The 23160-nt window shown below is 50.7% G+C and overlaps 1 protein-coding gene across 4 annotated transcripts in view; it reads right to left on the reverse strand.

Annotated features, from left to right (window-relative positions):
- ATP2B2 (ATPase plasma membrane Ca2+ transporting 2) overlaps nt 1-9374 on the reverse strand; it is a 331142-nt gene extending 321768 nt beyond the window's left edge. For all 4 annotated transcript variants that reach the window (XM_072941850.1, XM_072941854.1, XM_072941851.1 and 1 more), the window contains exon 1: nt 9185-9374. The gene's annotated coding sequence lies outside the window, so the exon portion shown is untranslated. The remainder of the gene's footprint in view (nt 1-9184) is intronic.
- Nucleotides 9375-23160: the final 13786 nt, after the last annotated feature.

The following is a 23160-nucleotide window of genomic DNA, read 5'->3' on the forward strand; positions in this document are numbered from 1 at the left end:
ATTTTTCTCAGCATCTACCACATTCCAAGCCCTGTGCTAGTCCTTGGAGGACACAGGAGAGAGTAAGTCCCAATCCTCTGCCGTCTCACAGCTCCAGCCTAGCGCGGGAGCCAGCAGTATGAGTGCACAGTTGGGCAGACCCTGGGGGCAGCGTCCCCAGTGGCCACTCCCTTCCTGGCTGGCAGAGCCCTGACTGTGTTGGCATCTACCTGGGCCCCCAACTGATGCAAGGCTCAGTCCTGGTTCTTTGAAGCCCTTAGTCAACGTTCCCTCGGCAGTGACTGGTTTAGGCATGGCCACATGACCCAGTTCCAGCTAATGAGACAGAAGGGGACGTTGGCTGGGGGCTTCTGGGAAAGAATTTCTCCCAGATAAAAGAAACACAGAGATGCCTCTGCCTTTTGTCCTGCCAGGTGCTGTGACATCTGCAGGGATGCTTGGGGCAGGGGTAACCTTCAGAATGATGATGGCAGAGAAGAAGGACAGAAAGATGGTGGGTTTCAATGGCATGGAATGAGCTGCTAAATTAACCAACTCCAGAGCTTTTGATCACATGAGATTAGAAAGGGTCTGTTTGTCAGTTGAGTCGGGGAACCCAGTTCACTGAAGCCAAAAGCAGACTCCCTGGTCCAATAGTGCACATAAATAGTTAACTCTTTGGTGATGGCCTGTAGGCCATCCTTTCTGAACCCTGAGCAGCTCTGCCTTGCTTTCTGGGGTGGGTGGAGTGGGTGAGGGGCCGTGAGGAAAAGCTTCACAAAGAAGTCACCTACAATCAGTCTTCCTTTCCAAGAGTGAGAATGAGCTGGCTGGTCAGGAAAGACGGCCTCTGCCAAGATTGGAGGCATGGGCACCCCGGGGCGTGCAGAGGAAAGGTCTAGAGGGGGAAGGACCCCACACACTGCCAGTGGAGACCAGGGCTCCTTTTGCCACAACCTCTCCAGGCCTCACTTTGTTCCTCTGTGAAATGGGGACAGAGAGCTTCCTCACAAGGTGGTGGAAAACGCTTGGAACTACCTGGCTCTATATCAGTCTTAACTGGCATCACATTTAGCCTTTGCCTGGGGAGTGGTTCACCCCTAACTAGGGGCTGGGGGCCTCTAAGAGCAGCTCCCTCCACACCCTCCCCCTCTTCCACTCCCTCCAAACTTCCTGCCCAGCCACCATCTCGCTGTCAGCTCTCTCCTCCTTCAGACCCTCCGCAGGCTGCCCTTCTACCAGAAATGATTTCTCGACCTGATCGTACCACGGCTCTCATCTCTTCTTTCATCCCAAACAGCGCTGCCTGATTCAGCGACTCTACTTCTAGGAATTTGTCCTCAGGAGATGCCTGGACACCTGCCCAGGGGTCCAAAGAACAAGAACATTCATCGCAGTGTTGTCTATAATGGCACAACTCAGGACACAACCGAAGTGCCCATCAGAAAGGGATCCATTAGGTAAATGATGGCAGAGTCACTGATAAAAGATGAGGCAAAGGTATATTTACTGATATTTAAGATGTCCATATTCTATTATTGAGTGAGGGAAGGGTACAAGCAAAAACAATATCTATCTATTTACCAATCAATCATAGAGAAATGTCTGGCAGGACATTTGACTAAATGCTAATGGAGATTAGCTCTGTTCTATGGCATTTCATTGAGTTTGACTTTCCTGTTTACACTTTTTGATACCATTTGATGGGTCTATAATCATTATGTGACATGTCTGTAACTGGGGGTGGTGGAGAAGCTACTTTTGTTTTCAAAAGGGAAAAAGGCATAGAGAATTGCAGCCAAGGTCCCCTTCCCTGGACAATCTCACCTAAAGTTGTGTGTGTCAGGACTGGAAAGTTTGTGCTAGTTCTGCTGACCAGGAACCCCCTCTGTGACATCCCACCTCTACCTGGGACTTTCTAGGGTGATGAGTTCACCACTGTGCAGGCCAAGCCCTGATAGCTAGAAAATTCTCTCACACTGAACAGGAAACTCACTCTCAGTCCTAATTCTGGTCCTCTGTGCCTCACAATGCTCCCCTCTCCCTGCCAGCCCTTGTCACCCTTGTCACCCTCCACCACAGCCACTCATCCAGTGACATGGTTTCCTGGGGGATGGCCCATTCTTAGCAGAGCATGGGCAAAGGCCTGGAAATGTGCAAGCCTGTGGCCCATTTCAAGGGTGCTGTGGACTTGACAGGCAGAGCACTGAGCACATGTTGGTACAGAAGCAGAGGAGGCTGGGGTGAAACACAGATCCACAGGTTCTGGGCTAGAGAGACTGGCCTTCACCTCACAGGGCAGTGGTTCTCACCTGTCTTGTATTCACAATACCTTCAAACACTGAAATTTTTGGCATTACAAGTGAAGGAATTAAAAGACTTTAAAAGATCTCTAAACAAGTTGTGATTGTTTTAACTTACTCCCTACCCAAATCAGTCAGGACAGGCCAGGTTATGCTGTAGTAACAAATAAGCCCAAAGTGCCAATGACTTACAGCAAAGGCTCACTTCTCACTGATGCTACATGTCCATCACAGGTTGGCTGAGGGCTCTGCTGTGTTTTATGCTTACACAGGAATCCAACTGGGGGAGGCTGCATCTCCACCTTGCCTCACTTGCCAAGGGAGGAAAAGGGGACAGTGTCTAACAGCATGCTGGTTATTAAAGTTTCCACCCAGACAGAACACATCTTACGTCTTCTCAAAGGTTACTGGCCAAAGCAAGACACACAGCTATAACTAATGTCAAAATAGGCAAGGAAGTTCAGTTTATCATGTGCCTAGAAAGTACAGAGCTGGAGATGTTTCTAATGACTAAGCCGATTACTACATTAAAAAGAAGAGAGAAGAGGAGGGGGAGGAGGAAGAAGAGGGCAAAGGAAAGAGATGATATTTATGATTCAGGCTCTTTGCTAAACACTTTGCAAATCTTAATTCTTAAAACAATCTATGCATTCCTTTTATTTTCCTTCTCTTACTAATGAGGAAACTGAGGCACAGAGAAGTCAAGCCACTTGCCCAGAGTCACACAGCTAGTAAGAGGTCTGTCCAGAATTTGTTCCTAGGCACTCCTAACTACTGTGATATTACTGAACAGTCTATTGTGAATCAGTGCCGATAAAAACACGCACTTACTTCAGAGTTCAGCTAGTTGTCCTTTGTGCTGATTTGCTGGGAGAGAACTCCCCCAGCCTTATGTTCTTATCTACTCCTGATGACAACGTTTGGGAGATTCATTCAACGTGGCCTCGCTCTCCAGTGCCGGTTCATCACACTCTGCACCTCTTCTATCCCACCTACGTACTGAACCCTCTTTGCACCCCCACCCTTCACTGCTCACCCAGCTTATTTCCTCTAATAGCATCAAAAGCGGGTTTTCGAAGTTGCTCACACGTCGACGGCCCATCTGTGGGTTGCTGTGGACAGCAGACACCACTCGGGCAAGGGGGCCTCATCCCAGGCTTTTGTTGTTGTTGTCGTTGTGTTTTGGGGTAGGAGACAGCGACTATTTTGTGTTTTATGAGATCCATTCATCCCACCCATTTAGGAGGCACCTACTATGTGCCAGGGCCTGAGGGTGCAAAGTTAAAAATAAAAGACCCAGTCTGTCCCACCTTCTGAGAAGCACAGTGACAAGTGGGCCACAGCTCCCGAGGCTGTTTCCCCTTCCTGGGTATCACCCCCCTCCCCACACATCCCCCTCCGCCACCAGGGCCTGACACACCACTGCTCTCCAACCTCCCAGCCCCGTGAAACCAGAAAGTATCCATCAGCTACATCTTCATCCCAGCGGGCTCCCAGCTGCAATGAGGCCAGCGTGGAACTGGAAACCCGAAAACTGGGTTTGAAATCTGGCTTCATCAATCAGTAACCGCCTTATGGGGAAAGGAAGCGGGTATCTACCGAGCCATATCGTAGGCTTGCTGTGAAGAAGACTGAAAGATACAAGGAGATGGGAGAAGGGCTCTGTAAGTTCTGAGATGATGGTGGTGGTAGCAGTAACAGCCGTGTGCCAGGCACTGCTCTAAGAAGGACTTGTCTTAATTCGTGTCATTCTTCACGGAAGCACCCACGAGGCAGGCACTTTTGGCATCCTGCTTTACAGACGAGGAAACGGAGAGAGCTGAAGCCACTCACGCACCCAGATCACACAGACACACTTAGAACATGACGGTGCCAGGACTGTAAGGCAAGCGGGCTGGCTCCCGCGGTACGTGCTACTGTGTGCACCTGGACTGTTTTCTCTCGGAACATGGATTGATTTTCTCTCTTAATGTGGATTGAACAGTTGTGGTTGTTGTTTGCTCCTTCTAAAGAATTTTCGATCCTTCAGAACTGGGGTTAATCTTGGGGGCGAGGGGAGCTCCTTCCTGACCCAAACCGTAAACATTTGCTCCCTCTGGTTCACTGTTGCTGCACACTGAGTTGTGTCCTCCTGAAAGATACGCCGGAGTCCTAACCCAGCCACCTGGGAACGCGACCTTATTTGGAAGTAGGGTCTTTGCAGATGTGATCGAGTTTAGAGGAGGTCACGCTCAGTGAGGGTGGGCCCTATTCTAATAGGACTGCTGTCCTTATAAGGAGAGAGAGATGTGGAAATGCAGACACAGACAGAGGGAAGGCAGCTGTGGGAAGACAGAGGCGGAAACTGGAGTAACGCAGTTACAAGCTAAGGAACAGCAGAGACTGCTGGCAGAAGCCAGGAGGAGGTGAGGAAGGATCCTTCCCTACAGGTTTCCGAAGGAGTGTGGGCCTGCTGGCACCTTGGTTTCAGACCACTAGCCTCCAGAACTGTGAGAGAATAAATTTCTATTGCTTTAAGTGTCCCAGTTTGTGCTAATTTGTTACAGCAGCCCTAGGAAACTGGTACCGTGGTGTATGGAGCACCTACTATGTCACAGACACCCTGGGAAAATGATGTTAAATGAGACAAGAACTCGGACCCTAACACGTTCAGTTTGGTGGATCTGACTTCGTCATAACTCTGCTCTAGGAAGCAAATAGTAACAAGTGCTCCAGTGTCAGGAGATATGAATTCTAGGTCTAGTTCAGACCCCTTAAAATGCTGTGTGATCCTGGAGAAGTTGCTTTCCCTCTCTGGGCCTATCTTTTCACTTTTCCTGCAAAATCAAAGAGTTCTCTCAGATACTCTTCAAGAGATATCCTAGGTCTAAAGTTCTATGACCTGTTGGGGTAAGGGCAGGTGGGAAGGGGCAGAAAAAGCAAAGGCAGTCTCCCACACTCCCATACTCCCACACTCCTCCCTACCACCTCCTTTCTGGAGCTCTTGCACTTGGCCTGCCCGAATCACTCCAGGGCTGGGATACCAGACAACTAGGGACAGCCACTATGCTCCAGAGCCCGCTGAAATTATTCTAACTTGCCAGAGCTGAACCTGTTATCTCTGCCTACCACCTGTTCCTTCCTCTGGAAACCACAGTAAAGGCTGCTGCCCACGTTTTCCCCTGCTCCCTCTGCGTCCTGACCAACCCTAGTGCTTCCCCAGGTGGCCTCCTGTGGCGTGATGCGCCCCCTCCTCTTGAGAACCCTGAGTAACAAACAGCCTTTTCAATGGCCATCATCTCCTGATCTGCTGGCCTTACCATACCTAAATCCTATAAAATCTACATGGTAAAACAGTGACTTCATAGGATCGTCCTGAAGAATAAAGCAGATAAACATGGAAAACAGTCTCACACAGGATCTGGCATATGGCAAGGGCTTTAGAAATGTTCCTTTCTTTTCTCTCTCCCCATCCCTGTCATTTCCCCAACTTCCTTCTAACACCCATCTCTCTCTTCCTCTCCCCCTCCCAGGAATGGCTACGTAATTGGTGAGACCCAGTGTGAAATGAAAATGGGGGGTCCCCTGTTCAAACAGTGTTAAGAACTTCAATATGGTGATGGTAGAGCATGAAATCAAGTGTGGGGCCCCTCTCACCACCCCACAGGTCACACTCCCGTGAAGCTGGCCCTGCTCCTTCCTCCCTCCCTGCCTTCCATCAGGTTCTCTTCGGCTTCTCAAATCTTTCTAGCATGATTTTCCAATCTCAAGGCCCCAGTAGTTGACCCCCTCTTTCGTTGTTGTTCTCTATCAATGGATTCAAATGTTTAGATACTATAGAGCCTTAGTAGTCCCACCTCGTTGGCGAGGAGAGGAAAGGAGGCCAGTCTGAATTAGTGAAGAGTCTGAGAAATAAGACATTACTACAGAAATACAGTCTTATTACTCGCAGATTTATATGGTGATGGAGGTGACATGGAGGGGAGGGAGTTAAGAGTTTTTGGGAGGTGGTTTAACAAATAGAAAAGATTTAACTTACTTGCCAATGGTGCTACTAAAAGCCCTCCCTCTTAAGTAGGTTAATACTTCTCTTGTCGGCAATCACTTTGCCTGGTGAAATCTTTTTGCTGCTCTAGACGCTGCTAAAATTCTCCTGCAAGGATTCTATATAACAAAATGATTTCCCCGACCAAGTAGGCAATCCATAGTGCAGATCACAGTATAGACAATCCTTGTCAAAGGGAAATCCAGTACAACAAATCCTCCCTCTGCTCCCGAAAAGTCACATCTTCAGAGCATCCTTCCAAAATGCCATTGCACACCACACTTGGACTTAATTTTCACTGGCTCTGCTGTTTCAGACCTAACTCTTGTCTCATCACAGATCCAGATCTATTTTGGGGTGCTCTCCCCAAACAGTCCACATACCTCACCCCTCCAAGCCTTAGCCACCTGGGCCTGGAATGCCCTCCCCACAACTACACGGTCTATCAAAAGCCTAACATATGTTTCAAGGTACAGCTCAAAGGTCCTCTCCTCTGGGGAGCTGCCTCTGACTTTCCAGGCAGACTCTGTGCCTCTATCTGCCCCCACAGCACATCTATTACAGCATCTGTGAGGCTCTCTCAGAGAGAGTGAGTGCCCATAGACTCTGGGTCTTGCCCATCTCTGGGGAGGCAGTGCAGCCCAGCAGTTAAGTAGCAGAGGTGGTCCCCGCACCACTACTAGCCAGCTGCAGGCAGATGGTAACACCAGCTCCACAGCACTGGGAGGATTAAGTCAGATGATAACTCGAAAGTGCTTAACAGAGCCTGGCAAAAAGCAAGCTCAAAAAATATTAACAGTTCTCTGTGAATATTGGTGTATGAATACAAGGTCACAGGTTGGCCACACATCCTAGTTTGGCTGGATGGTCCTGGTCTATGTCTGTGGCCCTGGTGTCATTATTTAGCATGTCCTCTGTCATTCTTAAAAGTATCTCGGTTTGGGTGACAAATTATATGATCACCCTAGATGGTTGGGGCCAGGTCTATGTTATTTACCGATATCTCCCTGGCATATCAAACAGTGTTTAGCACATATTAAGTCCTTAATTAAAAATCTGTCAAATGAATGACTGTGTCTCCATTGCCCAGCAGGTGCCTGGCACCTGAGAAGAGCTTCACGGCAGCTAGATATGGCTGATTTCTCAGTATTTCCAAGCACCTCTTGACTCAGAGAAGGCATGAATCAAAGTTTAGTGAGTGAGTGAACGAACGAATGAATAAGCTCCCCTCTTTCAACTCTTCTGTTGCCAATAATACCTCCGAGAGAAGGAACTACATCTCACAGAGGTAAGGAAAGGAACTGGTCAGATGGAGGAGGTTAGAATGATGCTCTCCCATGAGATGGGGGGGTGCTCTTCCTGGGTCTGCAGCAGGGCCCTGTCTTCATTTCCCAGTTAGAAATTAGGGATTGGTCTCCCCATGGAAGCAGCAAGAAATCACAGCCTAGGTTAGCTGGACCAGAGGGTCCAAAGGGTGTTTAAGGGTGTTGGGACCCTTGCCACACCGAACATTCCATACAGAGCAGGGGTGCTCAGACTTCCAACAGATGCTGCCCCCCTCAGCAGCCCACATGGCCACAAGGAGAACCCACCTAAATCTAGGTACCAGATGCAGAAGGGAGAGGATGGGAATTTCTTCCCTTACAGGCTCAGAAGGGAAATTTCACATGTTGGTAGCCAAAAAAATTTTGGAAAGACTACACACTAGGCATGATAGTAAGAACTTTAAGAACATTAACCAAGCCATCAGAACAGCCTATGAGTTAGCGACCCACATTTTACACATGGAGAAAGTGAGTCAGAGGGGAAATGAATTGTCAGAGGTCACACAGCTAGTAAGAGACAGAGCCCAAATCCCCCAGGCACAGGAACCAAACAGGAGTCCATCCGTCCCCAAACCATTATAAAAAAGCCCTGTTCTTGCTCCTTCTGTGGGTTGCTGTGTGACCTTGAGGTTGGCTCAGCCTCTCTGGGCCTCACGTGCCTTTTCCAAGACTAACATTCTGAGATGCAAGTACACACCAGATGGTCAGGACATAGTTTCCTCCTGAGACCACAGGGCTCCAGGGTGAGGAGGCCCTGGTGGGTTAAGGTGTCCAGAAACATATTGCGCCACCTTGGGGGCCTAGAGGGTACCGAGCCCACTTTCTCAAGGACCCTTTGCCACTGGGCTAAAAAAATCAAGCTGCGGATCCCAACTGAGCGTGGGCCTTTGGAGCTCCTGTGTCACCAGGTGGGGGACTCCTGCCCTTGGGGAAGGGCTGTGGGCAGGGTGAGGTGCACCAGGAGAAGACGAGGCCAAAGATGCGGAGAGCACCTGGCGGAGGGTCCTGCAGCGCTTCGGCCCTTAGAAGCTTGGCAACTGCCTCTCCCGAGGGGAAAAGCCCTCATCCCTGGGTCAATGTCCACAGCTCTGGTCACCTTCCTGGCCTGCAGGAGTCAGGGCCTGGAGAAAGGGGGGCCCCCAATACGGGGTGGGGGGAAGCCAGGCGGAGAAGTCAGAGCCAGTTGGGAAGGAAGAAATTGGGGGGTTCTAGCGCCATGGACACCCCCCAACTAAGGGGTGTTCCGAGCCCCGGAAAGTTTGCGCGCGGCAGGCGCTCGGCGCGCCCCCTCCCAGGGCCCGTAGGCGCCGGGTCTGCAGGCGCCCACCCCGGCCCGCCCCGCCCGTCGCCTGGTGCCCGCTCAAGGTCACCGCTGACAACGCGCCTGCCTCCGTGGGGTAAAGGGACCCAGGACGCGCTCAGGCTCGGACTCTGGCCCGGCATGGGTCCCCGGGGTCGAGCGCCTGTGGAAGGGATAGCCGGCCGGGAGGGAGATAGAAACCGAGGGAGACGGGAAGAGGCCCAGAGCTCAGGGCCCGCCGCCCCTGCCTCACCTGCGCCGGCTCCGCGAGCGAGATGCTGCTGCTGCTGCCGCTGCCGCTGCCGCTGCCGCCGCCACTGATGCGCGCCCGGCACGGCCCGGCCCCGCTGCGGCTGCGGCTCCTCTGCCGCGGCTGCCCCGCGCTCGCCTCGCCCCGCGGCCCTGCCGCCGCCCGCCTGCCTCCCTCCGCCGTCGCCTCTGCCACCGCTGCACTGCGCTCTGCCCGCCTCCCTCCCTTCCTCCCCTCCCGCTCTCTCCTCCCCCGCGCGCTCCCCCTCGGCCCTCCCCAAACTCCGCACAGAGAGCGCCCTGAGGGACCCAGAGCGCGCCATCCAGCCCTGGCCCTCCTCCATGCGCACGTGCTAGGTGGCCCAGGGAGGGGTCTCCAGCCTCTCCCGGGACTCCGTCTTCATCTTCAGGTACCTTCACCAGCACCAGCTCCTTACCACCGCACCCCCCCTCCATCAGCCTGGCCCTTGGAGGCATCGCTCCCCACCCCTCCCCTTGGGTAGGGGTTCCCCAACCGCCCCCCTTCCCGCTTCGCAACACACCTAGAACCAGTGGCTGGGGTCACAGTGTGGGATGAATTGAGGTGTGGAGTGGGTATATGGGGAGACCTGGCTTTGAGGGAGGGGGCTGGCTGGACCAATCCTCGGGTGTTTAACTGGAGGGCACTCAGACCCTGAGAAAAGATGGGGGTAGGGTGGGGGCACCTGTTGGCCCCCAGCCTTCAGCCTGGCCAGGATAGAGGCCCTGCCTAAGGAGAGAGGTGAAAACCCCAGGCACACATTGAAGGCACTTCCCCAGAGCAGGCTTCCCCTCCTTGGCGCAGGCCCCAGGTCACTGAAGAGCCGAGCCCCACCAGGAAGCCAGGCCACCTGACTCCCAGCGCCTCGGTCTGCTCCATGCCATCAATTAATCATGCCCGCTTGCTTATTTATTTATTGGCTTTATAAAAAGCCAAATGCACTGCTCTGCTCACAGGAAGAGAGAAGAAGATGGGCTCCCTTGGGGCAGGGGGTTTGGAGGACCTGACCATGGTCACCCCACCCCAGGCCTTGGTTTGTTGAATGAGGAGCTAGGACCTGTGGAGACCCTGGGCTCTGGGTGTCTGGAAACCTGCTTCCAAGGAATGGCTGGGATCTTGCTACCAGTCCTGGGGCCAAAATTCATCACGGCCTGGGCTCTGCTACCTGGGATGCGGCAGAAGATAGTCACTCTTGGGGGCTCAGCGTAGAGGGAAGCGAGGGGGCCTGGGAGGCCAGTGACCAGAGAGAAGTCCAGCAGGTGTGAGAGGAGGTGTCTGCGGGCTCTACTTGGCTCCGAGCACTCCATTCTCACTGTTCCACACCTGGCTTGGCAGGCGACACTGCATCTCCTCTTGTGGCCCTGTCCTCTCCCTCAGGTGCCCAGAGGACATCTCCCCATGGATGCCCCACCAACCCTTTTGTCCTCCCACCTTCCCCATCCCACTTAATGACACTGTGGTGCCTCCAGACGACCAGCTCCAGACTCTCTTATCACCAAGTCCTAACTGATAGGGCCCCCAGAGTCCCCCTGGAATCTGCTCTCTGCCCTGTGTTGAAGGGTCCTGACATCTCTGATATGGATTCTCACAGTTGCATCCTTTCTGACTCCATCCAGCTACCACACTAGCCTTCATGAAGCCAGACACGGAGTATGTCTGCTCCTGCTCTAAAATCTTCCATAGCTCCCTAGTGTTCTCAGAAGTCCCATAGGCTGCCATTCCGGGTTTCCAGCTCTGACCTCAAGTGCCCTTCCACTCCCTTCACACCTTGGTTCCCAGTGCTCCTCCATGATGCACATTTAGCACTAAACCGTGTCTGTGTCTCTCTTCTGCTCCTTTGATGGAAATGCCTTTCTCTCTCTCTCAGTCTCTGTCCAGTCATAGTGTCAAGCTCAGCTTCAGTTACTCTTTCTTTTATGAAACCTTCAGAAATCAGCAAATTTAAAAGGCAAAAAGAATAGACGTAAAAGCTGCAAAAGTTGAGGCAACTCCCTACAAAAGTGAATGACACCACAAAAGTCCTAGTGATAAAACTTACCAGCTCAGAGACCTTGGGCATGCCTTCTACCTCTCTAAGCCTGTTAGTTTATCTCTTAAAAGGGTTATAAATCCCACAGCACACAGTCAGCATGCAACAAACAGTAGCTATCATTATTCTTGAGCACCTACTGTGTGCTAAGGCTCTTGGATTTGCAAGGATGCTTTGGGAGGAATTTGAAGGACAGCAGAGATCGTAAACTCCAGTGCCTACAAGGGCCAGATAATACTGGAAACTACCAGTAAGAAAAAGCAACAATGTATGTGAGGTGACAAATAGCAGCTAACACTGGCTCTACTGGGGGAGTAATAAGGAGTGGCGGGGACTGTGGCATCTGCCCCGTTAAATGGGTACAGCTGCTACTCAGCTCCACCTGACCATGGCCAGGCAGGGATATGAGCCTACACTGTGAGTTTTCTACTTTTTCAAGAGAATCTGGACGTCTGGATTTTTATGTGCACACTCTTGATCTTTAAATGTCATCAACAGTTTAAAAAAAATGTAAGGCTCTGAGAGGACCAGACAGAACGTAGGGGTGGCAGGTTTTTGGCCAGCAGGCTGGCAGCTTATGAGCTCTGGGTTAGCAGGAGAAAGATCAATGTTATCTATTTACACACAGACGCACAACCCCTCTTCTCCTATCTCCGGCAGAATGTGGTCATGTCCATCTCAGAGGCACAAAGGGTCAGGGGAGTGGAGTGGACAGGATACGGGTGGGTCAGGTGAGGCACTGGGATTGGAACCAGAGCCGAAGGCCTGGGTCTGCCCCTCCTGCACCTGGGAACTTAGGTAAGCCCCCTCTCCTCGCTGAGCCTCAGTTTCCTCCTCTGAGAATGGGCAGGGGCGGGGCGAGGATTACTCAGCTGTGGCCAAATTGATGTGAGGTGACTGGCATGTGAGAAGGGAGGACACGGGGGTTCCAGTGATAATGCAGAAGAGCATCTGGCAGTGGGGGAGCTTTGGCAATCTGGACACCCAGGAGAAGTCCCACTCCACTAAAAATAGGGCCCTGACAGACTCTTGCAACTTGAAGACTTCTTGAGAGATGGAACTGGCAGCACATAATGAGGGAAATGGCCACTTCCCTCTGCCGGACAAGGAGGAAGAGACGGGGAAATGACTGGCGCTCGGTGAGCCAGTGAGCACATCACCTCTGAGTCCGTAATAAGAAAAGAAAGCAGCTCGGTCCCCGTTGGCCAGTTAGAGAGGCAGGGGCCAGGAACAGCAGAGCCCTAAACTGGCCATGCCGGTGTGATCCCAGGACCCTGAGGAAGTCCCTCAAAAGTGATTTTGATGGGATGAGATTAAAGACGACTTTATTTTCCAATTCCCCACAATGGCCATGTCTCACTATTTTAGTCACAGTAACAGTCATTCGACGCATACACAAAATGACAGTGCCTACCAAGTAAGAAGGAGGAGGCATTTGAATAAATCGATGAGCAAGGTGTTCCTCAGATAGAAGCCACCTTGAAAACTACATCCTCTCAGGCAGATTTTTTATCTCACAAACCTGGAAAACTTGGTACCAGAATCTGTAAAAAGATTCCTGGGCTGACTCAGCTCCAGAGTCAGAATCCCCGAGGAGAGGAGGCTGGAGACCTGGATCAGGCATCCTGCCCCATCCCAGTCCTGTGCTCTAGAAGGTCGGGCTGACTCTGAGCTGAGCAAATGTTTATTCAGCAGGGAGAGGAAATGGCAAGCCGGATCCCTCCCATTAAGGGTCTCTAAATGCAGCCAGGAGAACAACTCCCCAAATACAACGCAGGTCGATACACTTGAGGCACAAAGAGCCACCAAGAGATTGAACAGGGATTTCCTCCGGGAGGGCCGAGAGGAGAACGTTCTATGTATACCCCATTTACCGCAGGCCCCCTTAGAGTCTTTTACACTAACAATCCCCCATGTTCTACTTGTGCCGCTTTAAAACTTAAATGAGAAGGAAAAACACCCCATGCTGAGGCAGCCGGGGAAGGATGATTAATTCTCAAGACAGCCAGTGAGGAAGACTTCAGGGGTGGAATTTTACTGGGTTTTGAAGCAGAGGACAAATGATGAAAACAATAGCTGAATTCTGTTAAGTGTCAATTTACCATTCTTAGTATGTTAAATATACTGATTTCGCCATCTCAGCAAGTCATAAGGGAGGTAATGTTAGCAGGTGCTACTGAGGCTCCACCTTTTCCTCTCCCTGGCAGGTATGCCCAGCCCCTGGCTCTCTGGAGGCTGGCTTCTCACACCTGCACCTTCTCCGGAGGGTATTGTCCTTGGCGGATGGGAACCACTAGGTGGCAACAGCCTCTATGGTGCAATTCACCCTCCAGGGCTTCCCAGGGGATCAGGCCGAGGGTGGACTTCGCCTGAAATCACATCCTTGCCATGTGCCTTCCCCTTCGCTGTCCTCCCCCGGCCCTTCCCTGGCAGGTTTCTCCCAAGAGCACTCCCTTAATAGACTCCACGCACAAGAATGCCAACCCCAGGCTCTGCTGCTGGGGAGCCAGACCTCAGGTCGTTTTCTTAGGCCCACTTTGCAGCTGAGCAAACAAAGGCACGGATCAGCGAAGGCACTGGTCTGGAAAGAGGGCTGGCTGCCTATTCTCCATCCCCAGGAGGACTTCTCTAAGAGGTCGAGGGAGCAGGAGCAAGGGCATGTCCGAGACAGATGAGCGAGATGGGGCATGAGCACATGGGGGTTAGGGTCTGGTGTGGCTGGCGTGTGGGTGTGTCAGGTGAGCCAGGGTGGCAGCAGGAAGGACAACAGCCAGGCAGCCAGAGAAGGGGCTTGGCCCCCAGCTGAGGATTCATCCACTCATTTATCTGAACATGTGCACCGACAGTGAGCCAGGTCCTTGCCTGGTGTCAGGATTCAGAGACGATTATGTACGAATCCTTTTCCCCATGAGGCGCTGGTGGAATGAGAAAGGGGTGAAGAAAAGGGGACAGGCCCAAGCCCAAACGCTCAGGAAAGCAAAGCCTGGCAACTGTAGCTGGTTCCATAGTTTGAGAAGGAAGGCACAGAGCCCCTCCTTGGGATAGAAGGAGGAAAGATAGAAATAAGGGAAATGCGTTCAACTCCACCTGTCTGTGAAGGAGAATGACCTTGGACTGAACATGGACCAGCACGGGACAAGTCTGATTCTTCCGTGGGACTGACTGTGTTTAGCGAGGTGAAATTCGACACGGAGCAGGAGCCTGATCTGTGCTGTGGTTCTGAAGATGCACTCCTCTGAGCTCAGATGGGGAAGTCGTGGGTTGGATGGAGAGCTCTGTGGATTCAGATTAACGATGGGTTTAATAGACGCCAGGGGGGCTGCTAGAAAAGCTAATGCAGGTGGGGCAGGAAACCCTGCCATGTCAGGGACCGCAGAGCAAGCTGGGGAGGGAGAGGGGTTTCAGGTCATGTGTAGGTCTGTGATGTAGCAGAGGGACCAGACGCGATCGTTCTGTGGGACTAAGGGGGGTAGAATAGGGCCCCCACAGATCAGACTGCGGCCCCACCAGGGATGACCTTCCCACACAGCTATGCTGAGCCCCTCCAGAGTCGGGAGGTGCAGCAAGTCATCTCTGGAGGCTCCCCTAGCCTGGACCCAGGACGTGATCTAAACCAGATCTTGAAGGATATTAGGACCTCGAGAAGTGAGAGCAAGAGGGTGTGGGTGAGGAGAGCAGCCAAGCTGGGGGAGGGAGGAGGAAGGGCTTCTCTCCTATAAATATGTGGTCTTTAAATGTCATCTTTGGAGAAAACACAGCAACCTTTTGAGGGTGAGAGTCTGTGTGGCATTGGGAAAAGGTGCCGGCAATGCCCCACTACACTCCCCTGGCAAACATGCAGGAGTCTTCGCTGAGAACTTCTGTCTGACCGCGGGAGCTCAGCCCACGCGCGCGGCAGGGCAGACCTGCTGGAGAGTTACTCCCCCCGGAGCAGCCCTCAACTAGTGGCTGATGGGAACTCGGGTGTGAGTTTTTCAGCCCCAGCGCCTCTTGGGCAGGGTAACTCCGAGCTGCTGGTCTCCACTTGCTCCAGACCACCTCGGAGGGAGTCAGCTCCGGCTGTCCCGGTGGTAAACTGCCGCGTGATGAAATGTTGCTGGCCTCCTCTTCTTCCTTTCCCTGCCTCACTTTCCTCACCCCTACTGGTACTTCCTGGAATCACCTCCCAAATGAGCTACTGAAGCTTGAATCCTGGTCTCAGGGTCCATTTTGGGGGAACCCAAAGCAGGGAAGCACCACAATTAAAGTTTTGGGCTCTGCAGTCAGAGGACTCAGGTTCAAGCCCCACCTCTGGTCTTCACCTTAACTTCTCCCACCCTCTAAATCTTCATATTTAAGATGAGGGCAGAGTAATAATTGTATCTACCTCATGCATTTCTTGTGATCATTCATTACACAAATATTCTTTGAGCACCAACTATACAGTGGTTACTGTTCTAGGCTGTAGGGACACAGAAGGGAACAAGCTAAATTTCTGAGCATGTAAAGTTTACATTACTGAGGAAGTCAGATACTATATAAACCTATATCAGGTAGTGATAAAAGCCAAGGGAAAAAAATCAAGCTGGTAGAGAATAATGGAGTTTACTTTAAACGATGACTGGAAAAAGAAGCTGTGGTATATTTATACAATGGAATAGTACTCTGCCATAAAAAGAATAAAATAATGCTATTTGCAGCAACATGGATCCACCTAGAGATCATCATTCTAAGTGAAGTAAGCCAGAAAGAGAAAGAAAAATACCATATGAGATCACTTATATGTGGGATCTAAAAAAAGAGAAGGGGACACTATGAACTCATCTAACTGTGGGTGAATTAAATGACAGAATTCATTTGAGCATATTGCGAGGCACCCAATAACCATTCAATAAACGTTTGCTGATAAAATCATCACCATAATCCTCATCATCACCTTCACTCCCTGCTCACCACCCCTGCCATTTGCTCACTGACTCAGATAAGAAATATGTATTGTTCCTCCTCAATGCCAGACCCTCTGCAAGGGGCCGGGGATACTTTGGTTTGCAATACAAACACGATCTTGACTTTTGTGGACTCAGTCTAGTGGAGAACAATAACAAGTACAAGCAAATATCATTAGATATTTACATATTGAAGCCAGTACTTGAAAGGGAAAATTAAACACACACAGCACTATGAGAAAAGCTATGTGAACAGGTTTGTGTAGCCACAAAGGCTTCTCTGATGAAGGAACGCTTGGGCTGAAGACTAAAGGCTAAGTAGAGTTAACGATGTGCAGAGGTAAGGAACATTATGGAAAGGGGGGCAGCATATGCAAAGGTCCTGAGGTGGGGAAGGTGCAGGACAAGAGGAAGAATCAGAAAGAAGGTACGTGTGACTGGAGCAGGGAGAGCAAGAGGGATTGTGGGCAGGCAGAAGTAGGCAGGGGCCAGACCATTCCAGGCCATCCTACTGTTTATTGAGTACCAACCAATATGTCATCCTCTGTTTTAAGCTCTTTATATGTATTATCTCATTTAGCCTCAAGCAACTTTTTGAGATGAGTACCTTTATTATAAATTTTAAACCCCCAAACCTTGAGGTTCAGAAAGACAAAACAACTTGCCAAGGTCACCTGGCCAGTGGTGAAGCCAGAATTTGAAACAAGATCTCTCTGACTGTAGGGCCAAACTAGAATAACAATCTCCATCTTTATCTTAAAAGCAACAGGGAACTGGGATTCAAGATGCTGCCATGGGGGAAAATGGGGTTTCAAAAGGTGCTCAGGACCTCTAATATCTCTTGCAATTGCATGTAAATCTACAATAAAACATTTAAAGAAATTTTTAAAAAAGCAATAGGGAGCCACTGAGAGTTACTATACAAGAAGGTGACCTGATCAGAACAACATTTTGATAGGATCCTGTTGACTTCCCTGAGGACAGGAGGGGAAGCAGTGATGAGGCACTGATATGATCCTGGTGAGAGATGATACTGGTTGGATCTTCTGTGTGGCAGTGGGGTGGTGGGAAGCATAATTCAGAGATGTTTGGGAGGTTTATGGGGATTGGCACGGAGCTGGTTTGGTTGGGAGGGAGGCAGAGGAAGAGAACTGTAAAGCGGGCGGAAGACCAGAGAAATAGTCTGAGGCTGACTTGCTGGGGACTTGGGGTGCTGACACTTCCATGGGGCTCAGTGTTGTCACAGGTAAAATGTGGGGATGAGGTACACTAGACATGCTCAAAGTTCACCCCACCTTCAGAAAATGCCACATTGTGCTAACTTGTGCCTCAGGAAAGGGACCCGGGGCCCGGAAAGCTCCCCCAGGGCACACTGACCCTGTCATATTGAGCACCACGCTATGGGTTTTGCTGTCTGCCCAGGCACCCTACTGAAAATGCAGCTCTCTGAGGACAGATGGAAGCCATTGCTGTGTCCCTGATACCTGGAACAGGGTCTGGTATGGAGGACAAGCTCCAGAAATGTTTGCCAAAGGCTGGGCAGCCCTTCCAGTGGCCTGACATTTCAAAAGAGCTGAAAGTCATGAACAGGCCCAGACTAGCAGAAGTATCTCTAACCTTTAGGCTTTTCCACTGCAGAGTCTTCAGTGCAGAGTGGACTCCAAAAGCAGGGCCAAGTGCTCTCTTGTCACATTGACAGCAGAAAGAATAACAGGACTCCAAACCCACTCTCTCCACAGAGGGAACCTCCCATCGGACACAGAAAGGCTGGGTCTACAGGCTTGAAGTCCAAAAGGGGAGAGGGGACGCCAGTCCCTAGGAGCTCTGGAGCATCCACAGGCCAAAGAGGAGCATCCAGTCCTGATAACACGCCCCAGTCCCCTGCAGAGCCACCAGCGCAGGTCCTGAGACACCTGGACGACTCTGGGAGAAATGCCAGAAGGCTGGAGACAGAAAAATTGTGTCTTCATTTTCAAACAGGAAAAAAACGTCCATGAAACTATAGCCCCGTACACTTGAAGGTTATCACAGTGATGACAGGGATTAATGTGGGTGTCAGTGGCCTGCCCTGTGCCAGGCACCACCCCAAAGACTTTGGACTGGCGTTATAGAGGACAAGGCCCTGTTTATAAGGAGCTTGCAGTCTATCAGGGACACGTGCATTCACAGCAGAGGGGAATGGAGATCCTATTTGTTTAAGGATATCTTGGAAAAAATCTTGGAGGAGGTCAATTTAAATTGGATTTGTACTGTAAAACCTCAGTCATTAAACCAGTGCGAAAGTGGAACAGAAAGAGACAGGCATAGCAATGGAACAGAATACAAAGTCCAGAAATAGGCTCAAATCCATACAGGAAGTTGGTGTACAGTAAAGGCACATCTCAGTACAAATAGACTCATTAATAAATGGCATTGGGACAAATGGGTAGTCATTTGGGAAAAAAAAGGATTAGATCAATATACTACACCATACGCCAAATAGAAGAGAGGATCAAAATTCTAACTTAGTAGCAAAAACATGAGCCCAGAAAGCAGCAGTATAAACCCTGAGCAAACTCCTTGAACACTGGAGTGGGTAAGGTCTTTCTATCAATCAAAATCTGAAAGCCAGAAAAGATAAGATTGTTAAATTTAACAAGATAAAAAACAATCTTTCACATTTCCAAGTGGGAAATAAATAAATTTACAAAGGCAAATAACAATTTGGGGGGGGGAGTATATCTTATATCACAGGCAAAGGGTTAATTGCCACAATATATAAAGTGCTTCTAGAAATCAAGATGACCAGCAACATAACATAAATGCACAAAGAACATGAATAGGAAATTCCCCAAAAATAAACCCAAATGGCTCTTAAACATATGAAAAGCTGCTGGACCTCACTCATAAGAAAAATGTAATTTAAAATCGATCTGATAAACCATTCAGAAGTCCGACATAAGCTGTTCGAGGAAGGAAGTACATTGCTAGTGGGAGTCCAAATCAGTACAATGGAGGGAGGTTTGCAATATCTGTCAAAATGACAAATATGGCTACTCTTTGGCCCAGCAATCCTCGTGTAGAAATTTGTGCTACAGATACACCAGACCACACAGGGAACATGTTCTTCCTACAGCATTGTCCAGAGTAGCAAAGGGCTGGAATGACCTCAGGTGTCTGCCAGCTAGAGCCACAGTAAATAACAATGAAACATTTACACAATGCAATGTTCTGCAGCTGTCTAAAGAACGAGGGAGCTCTGTATACAGTGATTGGAAAGAGCTCTAGGCTAAATTGCAAACTGAAAAAAGCAAGATGCAAAACAGTCTGTATTAGTTAATGTAGCAAGTTACCTTTTTTTTTTAAAATGGACTTACTGAGATATAATTTGCTTACCATAAGGTTCATCTGTTCAAAGTGGTAATTCAATGGCTTTTAGTATATTTAAGGTTTGTGCAACCATCACCATAATCTAAACTTTATAGCATTTCCATCATCCCCCAAAGAAATCTTAGTCTTCTACCTTTTGTATAAGAGGGAAAACATGAAAATAGACACACACACACACACACACACACACATACACCACACATACTTGCATGTGTCCATATAACTCTAGAAGGGTACACAGACACTAACACAAGTGTGACTGGGAACAGTAGCGTGGTGCGATGGGGCTGGTGCTGAGTGCGCCCGGAAATGGCTAGTGGGAAATGAACTGGGACAAGACAGTTGGGGCCGTGCTGTTTAAGGCCTTAAATACTAGGCTAAGCAGTTTGGATTTTATCTCATAAAGTCCAGCACTGACCAACAGAACTTCCGGTGATGAGGGAAACTTCCTGTGTCTTTGCGTTCCAAATATGGCGGCCACGTGGGGCTCCTGAGCACCTGAGTGTGGCTCACATCACTGAGGAAGTGCATTTTCAGGGCTACTTAACTTTAGTTAAGGTGCATCTAAGTAGCCACCTGTGGCTGGGGACTGGCGCACCGGACAGCACAGCAGGAACTGTGGGGAACCACGGGAGGTTTTGCAGGTGGGGGATAACACAGGCGGATTTTAGTTTAGGGGGGTTTGTGAAGGATGGATTCCAGGGGAGCAAATGGAGGTTGGAGACAGTTGGAGGGGAACGGCTACAGCACGATTTACAGAGAAGAGGGACCCGGACCCTGACCCAAGGCAGGGTCCAGGGCTGGATAAGAAGGAATGGGGTTCTCTTCTCTTCCTCTTCTTTTTCATGTAGTGTCTTTGTGCTTGAGGGGCTCAAATATATAGGAGAGAAAGTCTCTTGCTGCACAAACATACCTTGAAATTGGATTCTTGATGACAAATAGAAAACATTACTGTTGCAGTACCAGTAATAAAAACAAACAAACATAAAGAAGGAATGGGGTTGAGAAACTTCTAGAAGGGGATGTGAATAAGATGACAGGCGGTGAGGGTGAGGGCAGAGTTGAAGGTGACTCAGTGGTTCTAGCCTGAATAGCGAAGGGGGTGGGGAGGATGTGAATTGAGGGGTCTGGGGTGGGTGGAGCAGATGTGAGTGGAGCCACGGAGAAGCTCACTCTGGGTCTCATAGCCTCAGAACCACCGAGGGCCTCCACGTTTAGAATATAACCCCAATTCCTCACAGGGCAGAGGGGGCCACCGAGGTCTGGGCCCCTCCCACCTCTCCATGCTCATCTCCCCCTTCCCCAGCCTCAGCTGGCCCCATTCACACTGGCCTCCTCTCTCACTCAAGCTCCCTCCCACAGCAGGCCTTTGAACTTGCTACACCACTTGTCTTAGGGCCTGGCACATAGTAGGGCACAAAAAAAATTGGTGATGAACAAAGAAGGCAAAAGGAAGTGAGAAAGCTTCTCACCTCCAGCTTCCCCAAGAGAACTTTCCAGAGACCTGGCGAGGAGTGCTGTGGCCATCACAGTGATCAGTGCTCAGGACTCGGGGACAGGGTCCTGGTCTTCCCAGCCTCTCCCAGCCAACGGCAGTGACAATGTGGAAAACCAAGTCCACATGACCCACCCAAAGCCGCTGCTCCTTGCTGAAGAGGGTGGCAGGCCATCAAAGTGAGAACTGCACTCCCGTCAGAAAGAGCCCCCAGGGAGGAGAGACCAGAGCGAGCGACGCATCCACCAGTGAAAGCGCAGGGGTGAGACAGACAGAGAGGCCCAGGACCAAATCGCCCAGTGTGAGTCCTGGCTCTGACCCTGGCCAGTGTGCGAGCCTGATCCTCAGTTTTCCCATCTGAAAACTGGTGGCAAAAATATCTGTTTTGCAAGGTGGTTGTCAGGAGCAGCTACGATGGATACAAAGGGCTTGACACACAGGAGGGCTACAGTAAACGTTACCTATCAGGAAACCCCGTGACTTGTGAGATGCCAACCCCCTAATAAAAAATGTTGCAGAGAACCCAATGGGGGCGAGGTGAGCATATTCCGCCTAAAAATGACACATCACAGTCAGAGAGAGCAACAACAACAACAAAACAGTAATAATAATGATGATAGTAAGTGGCAATTAGGTAGCACGTGTAATGTGCCAGGCACCGTTTTAAGTGGTTTGCTTTTATCAACTCATTTCATCCCCACAAGATCCCATTTCACAGATGGGGAAACAGAGACCTGGAGAGCCTGAGACACTTCGCCAGGTCACAGCCTGTACGCGGCAGAAGAGTCCCATCTGTGCTCTCAGCTGAGACTCTCCTGGCTCTCAGGAGAAGGAACTCTGGTGTAGGGCCCATCACTACCCACCAAGCCTGAGAACCGGGCCCTAACGGGGCTGCACGTCAGCCACGTGGTCGGCCCTGTTTGCTGGGTGAGAACCAGGGCACCAGGTCCCAGGTAAGTGGCTGGAGCAGAAACATGGGAGTCGCGAAGGCCTGGTTGGTGGGCCAGCTGCCTCGCCTTGAGCCTGTTTCAATGCCCGTAGGTGAAGGGAAATTGTGCTTAGCTGGTGGGGCCACAATATGGCCTCTTCCTTGTCAAATACTGAGCATGCCGAATTCCTCCTCCTCAGGAGAAAGCCAGACTGGTGGGGATATTGGGATGACGGGGTGAGGCACAGAAAGGAGGAGCTGGGGTGAGGCCTGGCAGGGGAGGGGAGGGCTCGGGAAACGGGCTGCCACCGGTTCCTGCAGGTGGTGAAACGCCCTCTCCCCTCCCCGTTCACCCCGGGGAAAAGCTCATTAGGAGGGAAATGCAAAGTCTGCCAGCACCCTGATTACCCACGTAGAACTACGTATAAAAGTGGAGAACAGGAAGAAAAGATGGAGGATGAAAACGGTTTTGTATTTTGTGTTGCTTTCATGTTTTCCCTCTAACATTGTTTTATTCTCTCCAGAAAAGCAAATCAGAAGAGAATAAATCACGAGGGCCTCCGTCCTGCTGGCTTTCTTCTTGTATTTTCTGCCCAATCCAGGCGTCTTTCTGTTGACTGTGGAACACTGTAGTCTGCCCAGCGTGACAGCGGCCAGGGACCAAACCCTGTATTTCTGTGGACTTGCATGACGGACTCTGAGATGTGAGTCACGTGGAGGGTGCTGAAGCCTTTCCCACAGACACACGGCCCTGACCACTTGGGCTCCACTGCATCATTCACCTGTGGCCCTCCCTCCTGCCCATCAGAGCTCTGGGGCCCCTGTGGGAGAGAAACCAGGCAGGATGGACAAAGTACGCTCATTTTAGTCCAGGGATGGCCCGAGAGGCATCTGGGAGGAGGCGAGCTGGAGTTTGATCTCAGGTGACCAGGAGGAGTTACGCGGGGCATGTGCCCTCGAATGACAGGGGAGGAGGGGTGTGCCTGGCAGTATGCACAGGAGGAGCAAAGGCAGCGAGGTGGGACAACATCGTGGTGCATGGAGGTGACTCAAGAAACCCAGCGTCTGGAGGATGAAGCAGGGAGCTTGTGTGACGGGAGATGAAATGGCATTTCCCTCAGTACAGGCCAGAGAACCACAGACCTCAGAAGCCCCATGAGGATGGCTGGATTCTATCCTGAAGGTGTCAGGGAGCGGAGGGCGGGCTTAAGCAGC

The sequence above is a fragment of the Vicugna pacos genome, chromosome 17 (assembly GCF_048564905.1).
Source record: "Vicugna pacos chromosome 17, VicPac4, whole genome shotgun sequence".
NCBI lineage: Eukaryota > Metazoa > Chordata > Mammalia > Artiodactyla > Camelidae > Vicugna > Vicugna pacos.